At 37.2% G+C, this 8,907-nt stretch overlaps 1 long non-coding RNA gene across 1 annotated transcript; it reads left to right on the top strand.

The window, feature by feature from the left end:
• The first annotated feature begins 1,583 nt into the window (after positions 1-1,583).
• Positions 1,584-3,469, top strand: LOC117333837. Its single transcript, XR_004534017.1, has 2 exons — positions 1,584-1,797; positions 2,959-3,469. It is a non-coding gene; the product is annotated as an uncharacterized LOC117333837 (long non-coding RNA).
• Positions 3,470-8,907: the final 5,438 nt, after the last annotated feature.

The raw sequence follows: 8,907 nt of genomic DNA, 5'->3' as shown, positions 1-8,907 counted from the left end.
TTCTTTCCTATTAAAACATAAATAAACGACTTGAAGTGAGACATATTGTAAACATAAATACATTTTTTTTTTCAGACACAAAGTGGAGTGCAAGTCCTTTTAAATTAATTGGTACAGTCAACATTTCGTATGATGTACTCGTCTAGGTGGATGGGCTTCTGCCCAAGTCGCCATAAAATGTCTAGGGAGACAGTCATAGAGACAGTCATAGAGACAGTCAATGTCTAGGGAGGCAGTCATAGAGACAGTCATAGAGACAGTCATAGAGGCAGTCATAGAGACAGTCATAGAGACAGTCATAGAGACAGTCATAGAGACAGTCATACACTGTCTAAGGAGGCAGTCATAGAGACAGTCATAGAGGCAGTCATAGAGACAGTCATAGAGACAGTCATAGAGACAGCCATAGAGACAGTCATAGAGACAGTCATAGAGACAGTCATACACTGTCTAGGGAGGCAGTCATAGAGACAGTCATAGAGACAGTCATACACTGTCTAGGGAGGCAGTCATAGAGGCAGTCATAGAGACAGTCATAGAGACAGTCATACACTGTCTAGGGAGGCAGTCATAGAGGCAGTCATAGAGACAGCCATAGAGACAGTCATAGAGACAGTCATAGAGACAGTCATACAATGTGTAGGGAGGCAGTCATAGAGACAGTCATAGAGACAGTCATAGAGACAGTCATAGAGACAGTCATACACTGTCTAGGGAGGCAGTCATACAGGCAGTCATAGAGACAGTCATAGAGACAGTCATACAATGTCTAGGGAGACAGTCATAGAGACAGTCATAGATAAATATCAGTACCTGTTTTTCTTGATTCTTCCGAGTGTTTGCAGAAACAATGTTTTAACACTATCAAAAGGTTTCACGAACATCATCAGACTGAATGCAAAAAAATACTTGTATTACAACATTGCTTATTCATTCACGTAAAAGCACGTCACACTACACATGCCCAAAGCTGCCGCGGGTTTTAAGATCCGGCGGCTTCCATGAAAAATGCAGAACGCCGAGGTGCCCTCAGTAAGGGTCTCCGCGCAACGCGATGACATCTCCATTTGTCGCGGTGGGGTCACCTAGAACATGCCATGGCGCTCACTTAGTACATTCACAAAATGTGTGCCGTAGCTCTGTGTTCTGATGTGCGCTCAGTAGAAATGTTGTAGGGGCAGCGTGCCAGCGCAGTAAGTAAACGGGACTCTGTCCTGTCCCGTTTACTTAAGGATTGATTGTCAATTTTGTTGCTTGCATGGACTGATGAAGGGAAGTGAACCTCGTGCAAATGGTACAAGAACTGCTTCGCAGTTCACTTCATTTGCACGAGGTTCACTTCCCTTCATCAGTCCATGCAAGCAACAAAATTGACAGCAGTTCACTTCATTTGCACGAGGTTCACTTCCCTTCATCAGTCCATGCAAGCAACAAAATTGACAATCAATCCTTATAATTACCTTAACCAAATTTATAACTTCGCCACCAGATTGCAAAATTCGGTCGCAACAGTGTGACGTAAGTGCGTCACTTTGTAACATTTTTATACTTATCGTACATGTGTGGACGTCACAGGACCCCATTTGGTACAATTTTTACACATTTATTCTAATATAAAAAATACTCACGTGAGAATTTCAAATTAATGTTGATATTTTACTAAGACAACCTTTAGTACTTCCAGCTGCATGATCAAAAAATAAATAGTACGTGATAGCTATTTATAGATCCGCTTTTTTTGTGTTACGTAACTTCCGGTCTGGAGCATGCAGAGAGGACCCCATTTGGTACAAAGTGGTGAGACATCGATTTTTTCAATTATTTCCAAAAATATCATCAATAATGTGAGCGATTGCGATGGTAATACATATATTATTACTTATTACATCAGTATTTTTCCAAAATATCAGTCATTCGTGTATAAATACCATAGCTGGAAATACAAATATCCCGGCCCGTATTTCCCGTATTTTTTTCCATTGAGCTCGAGTCCACGTGGTTTCATTGAACGATATTTTGTGACAAATATCATAAATGCACATGTATGTAAAGTGGTTTCACAACTTACTATAAGTGACAATACATTATACTTCTTTTAGGATGATGAAAATTGCATAATTTTTTTTTTATAAATAATAGATTACTAAATTAGAATATTGAAATAACGGGCACTTGTCGCTGTCAGGAGGTATGTAGAATGCTCCAGTGAGGACATTCCTACTAGCCGTCGGGCAGCTCAGATGTATGTCTACAGGATACATATTGAACCACAGGAATGTTACAATATAATATTAAAAGTATGCATAAAATGTATAGGGGTCATATCTGATCAGTTTAAAGTTATAAACATGTTACATTGAGTATCATTGTCCCTGTGATTGAACAGTTATAATATAACATAACAAAAACACAAAGTTCGTTTCATGTTGGTGACTATTACTGGCAGTATCATTTATTAATTTTGCTTCCTTTTGTTTATTTTTTCCCCGGGGTAATTAGGGAAATGAAATATTACAAGAAAAACCTTTAAAATGACAACAAATTTATTTTAATCAATCAATCAATTAAAACACTCTTGATGGAAAGTCAGGAAACCTTATTTAAAATTGAATATTTAAAACATGATGACATTAGCACAAGTGTTATTCTCGCAACATAACACGAGTAAGATTTAACAAGATATCACAGTTCATGTAAAAATGTCAACAAATTAATTTGAATATAATTAGATTGATCACTTACATCATAAAGGAAGTTAGGATGAAATGAAAGATATTGAATTGTTGAATAAATGTACTAGTAATTCTCACAGGTGTGACTAAAGAAATAGTTATAATACTATTGTAATGTACATGTATATATAGATTATATGCTAAAACACTAATATAGTGTGAGTTAAGAACATTCAATCAACAGAAGTGAAATTAAAAGTTAACCATATTGTTTCTCAAATTGCAGGGCACATTTGGCAACACCAGGATGAATCTGATGCCTTCCTCATTTCAAATGTTCGGTACACTCTGGGTGGCAAACAATATGCATGAAACGACTTTTTACAGAAGTAGCATGTCATCCAATATATTTCTTCCTCTATCGGAGAAAGAAGTTGGTGATACTTGACATATAAGCATGCTGTGTCCCTCTGGGGTTGTACGATCCTGGTCAAGAGCCTTGTCAAGTGTTGGAAATACAATGTAGCTCAATATCTGACTGAACACAAGTACTGTGACTGGTGTCCTGACCAAGAGCTGAGAATGGCTCAACATCAACATTCATGCTCTTCATGATTGAGGCAGTCCTGGTGAAACCAGCAGCCACATTAGTTACCAGCGTATCTAACCCAAAGGATATCTTCCTCCTCATCATTACATCGATCCCTGATGTTGCAAATTTTGCATGTAAATATTTCTTCTGCAAGTTCATTGCATTTGTTCTGTAGATGAAAGATTAAATTATGAGTTAAACCATAGCCGTGTTGTTATTTGTGTGTAAAAAGGTTCTAACTAACAAAACAGAGCCTTTACTGCTCAATTCCCCCGGCAGTAATGCTAACTTTTTTTATTTTCCTGTTACCTGTAACAATCAAAAGTAATTACAAGAGAGTGACTGATCGCCATCTGCAGAGGTGTTTTTTCCTCAACCCCACTGGTGACAGCTAGCCATTCAACCATGGCCTAGACAACAAGAATGGTCAGGTAGTAATTAAATAATTATTAAGACCAACAAAAGGGGATAAAGCAATAGTTATGTCAGTCATAATTGGTTTACTTACAAAAACAACCGAATGTAAATCTGACAGAACAATTCTCTTTAGTTTTACAGGGTTAATGTTGTAATAGAAAAGATATTTCAAACCTTTTTTTCCAAAATATTGATGATTAATGAAAATTGTTTTAATAAGAATTATCTTTACCTTTTGTCTGTGGAGTATTTGTCTGAATAGACATTCATTATAGGATGATATTGTGAAGATTTTTTTATACTATTGGCTTACTATAAATTATTAAAACTATCAACTTCTGAAGTTCAGTGTTTATTTCAGATAAATAATTGAAAATTAATTAGGCATTTGTCTTTTATTCATTTGTTTTATTGTTTAAATATAATAAATCAGGAGATATATATGGTAGTGTACAGTAGTCAGATTTGGTTTGTTTCTTGGTTTATAAGGGATATAACTTGTTGAACATCTATATGAAGGACACCTCTCTATAAAGGACACTTGTCTTAAAGGACACTTGTCTCTTAGGTGTCCTTTATACACAGGTTCGACTTGTACATTGGGTTTTCATTCATTAAAACTAATAATAAATACTATGTTAGAATATGTTGCATACTCCGGCAAGATCTTGTTCAATATAATATGTTGATCAATTTTATCACTTAGCCGGCCTGCTCATGCATCTGTTACAGTCATGCCATAAGTAAGGACATACAGACTGAAACAAAAGGGTGGGCTTGGCATTTTATAAATGGGGTCTTTTTCAGATAAAAAAAAAATTGGGTTCATGAGAATAATTTGAATCGAAAAAAAAATTGGGAGTCCCAGAGTGTTTTAGGTGTTAATAATCTGCTTGGAGGGAATGGGTGAATGTAAAAAAAATTATATATATTCATGTCATAAATATTATATTAATTTGTATTTATTTTTTCTTCATGATAATATTGATAATGATAATGTATATCATTGAAGGGAAATGGTGAATTACTTTTTCTCCAATGTCCAGAGAGAATATTTCCCATTTATGTATGTTAAAAGTATTAGAAGGATTATTATAAATTTAATTATTTATTGAATTATTTCGCTTCAGTGTTCAGTGAATGCCCCTTTATGTTAAGTATTCATAGTAAAAGGGAAATAACTCTTAATAAAGGCCTTAAAAATCCGGACTTATCTTTGATCAAGCACCTGTGAGAGTGTATTAGAGATCAACTTCCGACATGCGCACAAACAGTTTTACTGCAATGGCGAAGCGGGGGAAGTTCGAATTGCAGGTACAGCACACTGAAAATGAGTGCATGTTCACTTTATAAGGCAAGTACCTGTGTAATACGACCAACGAAGACTTTTAGGACTATAAGAAATCATTTGGAGTGATAAATGTGCCGGAAAACATTTCAAAAGTTGATATAACACTGTCGTCGAAAGGCAAAACTATGCACAAAACGGATGTTTTCCTATAACTTACCCATTTCAATATCTTGTATTAAGCAAGCTGGATCGCTGCATACCTCAAAATTGACGTTGAAATGACCGTTTATGTTTACATTATGACGCCATGAAATCTTGGGTCATGGAATGGACATGCGAGGATTTGGGAGCTATTTTATCAAATTTTGTACCAAATGGGGTCTTGTACCAAATGGGGTCCTGTGACGTCATATGTTTAGATTGAGTCAAATTACGACAATAATGTGTCCCTGTTCTCGATATAGCATACTTCTGCTACCCGTCTGTTTTGTGTTATTAAATAGTGTTTAAATTTAGGTTTATTTTCTGACCACTGAAATGGTATTAAGCATGGCATTCGAGATACAGCTAACGTTAGACCTACTGCGCTAGGTAGGTCATGAGCTCGGTGCTATCGAGAGTGTCAGTGTTCTGTCAGATCCTGTTTTCTAAACTGTCTGCATTATACTGGCATTTTTATTAGCACATAAAGTGGCTATTCCACTTGTGTTCATATACGTTTATAACAATGTTACACAATTCACAACATGAAAGTGCATTCAAGTCTGAGGCGGTACAGAACTCGATCGCCATTGTAAACTCAGTGAATGTATTCACACGCCGGCAAGAAAGTGATTCGTCTCTCAGAACAGAAGCACGCGACCCAAACTCTTCAACGGGAAATGAAGTGATCTGAGTTTACTATGTTCATTGAGGCGGAGCGAAGTGAAAATGTAAATATTTCAATGTGTTAATACATAAGTAGATGTACATTGTACAATGCTGATACTGACTAATCATAGATACAATCCTCTGTCGCTCTCTCTCCCCCCACCACCTTTAGTGTCCTCACTGACATTAACATCTGGGGATGTAGTAGGAGGAATTATTTCGAATCGCGAAGACACAATGTCATTGTCAATGGTCTGGCGTGCTCGTGGTGTAATGACGGGAACATATTGCCTAAGGAAGAGTCGTTGGAGTTCTCCGGTCAACTGAAATCGTTGGTCAGGTTTGAGTAACTGACGGAAGACTTGATGAACCAATCCAAGTCATAAGCGCACATCTGTAATGTTCCTGGGTGTTGGAAAGTCATTGATGGTGCGTAAATATTTCTGTGATGGCCGCACACTGTCGTTGGGGTTCAGTGTAATGCCATTACGTCCACAGATTTCAAGCCATTGAACTGCGTGAAATAAACTTCCTTCGATGCTGTCGGACCATAATAAAACATCGTCGACACGTTTGGTTTTGTTAGGGATATCTCGAACAAGCTCGTCGTAGCGCCTTGTGCAGCCGTCGCCAGATGCAATGTAGCCTTGAGGTGCAGTTTTGTAACGGTATCTTCATCAAGGAGTAATGCATGTTGTTAAGTGCCTGTCCTCCTCGCAGATTGGTACACTCTGTGATAGTCGTCCCATGCTTCAAATAGTGTTTTCTTTTTGCCTGGTGGAATAGAGCGGGCTTGGTGGAGTGGTGATTGGGTGTTATGAGTCTCGCGGGTGGCATGCACGTTTAATGGCTGAAAGTCAGCAGAGTGACGCGGTGTACCACTCTTTATCGCACATACGACCATCCTGTGACACCAAGTGACAAGCTCAGTATCTCGCGTCAATGTGAAGCCTAGAGCAGCACAGTCCTTTACAGTAACTTTAGCAGTTACGTTTACAAATGGTTGAGGCTTAGAATGTTGCTTAATCCATGAGTTTGCGAATTCATCGTAGACATGGTGGTCAATGCAAATTGAACGTTCAATGCAAGATTCCCTAAGGGTGCAGTGTTGACCATCTAGAGGATTGTGGACGGGGCACAGTGCATCAAACACAGCACTACCTGATAGTGTATCTCGGTCTCGGTCTGTCACTTTGGGTTTGTCCTTGCTTCTACACACCGTCTCAAAATGAGGTTTATTTTGTCTTTGTGTGTTGACGCTTTGCTTTATTTTGTCCTTGTTGGTCGATACTGTGGTTTATTTTGTCGTTGTGTGTTGACGATGTGGTATATTTTGTCCCTGTAATGAATAATATTGTTTCAATATATATAAAAAAAACTTGTTTATACCAAGATAACTTTTTACCGGATATGCAAATATGAATTCCAAGTTGGTTCCCTTTATCACGGTTAGCCTGTTCCGTTTTTATCATTGAGGAGATGTTGATTATCTATAAACCCGATTGACGTATAGTCCTCGTTAAGTAAAGATGTCACTCATTTGATGTTACCGTGATATTATCGGTCCCTTTACACATTAATCGATCAATGGAATATTTACATAAACCCTTTTAACCCGCTCATCCTAATGATTTACTTTATAGTGTTTACGTCATTGTTACCGTGATTGTTTACCAGAACTGAAAACGAAGGATAATAATGATAAAGCAAAAACAGAAAAATGAAATAAATTAAATATATAGATAGATAATTAAATAAATACTCTGTGTTGATAAAAAGAGTATCAAGGAAATAAATTTTCACAAATTTAGCCAGTATGGCGAGAAGGCATCCTGCCACCCGGTAAGTGGGGACTTTAACACGCGCTGTTATAAGTTTGCTAATTATCACGGCCAAGGATAGTCAACAGACTCAAAACTGACCTGCCTAATATAAAACAAGACTGTTTAACTGGACATTGATATGAATACCTCTATATCCATGTGGCCAGATAAACTGCTTTGGTCCGGTGTCCGACTATAACACAAAAATATCAGCCTATAATGATTTGAGAAGGACATTTTCAAGATGACATAAATGTGAGTATACGTATAACTATGTATATAACAATATTTTATGTGGTAAGAGTTTCCTTAATGGTCAGTTATTTTGAAAGTCTGTAATTGATGGATTGTGCTATAGCTTACACTACTTATTTGTTTATTGTGATATTGTGAACTTTCCTTTTCTTGATAGTGACACTGTGCTTGCTCATTCTATGGTTTTCAATGACTTCTTCACAAGATAAGCATTTCAGATTGATGAAGACTATATGAACAAATGTTGTGGTTCTCATCATGATCTCACGGAGAAATGTTCTATTTTCATGTCGGCAATATCTTATTGCGTTGCTAGGGCGGTAAATAATAGCAATCAAACTTATTTAAGCATGCGTTACAAAATTCAATGTGTTCGCCAGTTTTGTACTCAGTACACCAGTGATATGTTCACATATATTTGGTCGTCGATGGAGCAGAAGACGTTTACGCTTTTGAAACACCTGGTCTTACATCACCTTCACTATTTCGAAAGCTCCTTCTTTTTATTCATACTTCTTCTCGTATTTTGTTTTTATTTTGAGTTTTGACACTCGCCAAATCCAGGAAAATAATGAGCGAAACTGAGAAGATAATGTAATGCTGACGTCACATTTCAAAATTTGCTTTGAAACTGTTAGATTTCATGTCGAAAAGAATGATGTTGACATCAGATTTTTTCGTTGGTTTGTTTTTTTATCGTTCCGTGAACATCTAGGACATCCTTGTAGTAGCTGGAGAGTGCTTTTAACAACAGTGAACAACTTACGGAAGGCCTGTCGCGTGCTATTCAGAGCATACCACTATAGCATCACAGGGCAGTCTGGGATCTCAGCTTCCTGATAGACACAAACGTACGAAAGCCGAGAGAGGTCAAATTTGAAGTGGCGAAAAAATTATGAAAAGTCGTTATTACGAGAAAAAAGTCGTTTTTACGAGATAAAAAAAATCGTAATAACGAGAGGAAAAATTCAAATTTGACCTCTCTCG

This window comes from Pecten maximus, chromosome 9 (genome assembly GCF_902652985.1).
Source record: "Pecten maximus chromosome 9, xPecMax1.1, whole genome shotgun sequence".
In the NCBI taxonomy this organism is placed as follows: Eukaryota; Metazoa; Mollusca; class Bivalvia; order Pectinida; family Pectinidae; genus Pecten; species Pecten maximus.
Note: the sequence above shows the minus strand (reverse complement) of the source record. Positions and strands in the feature narration are given on the sequence as shown.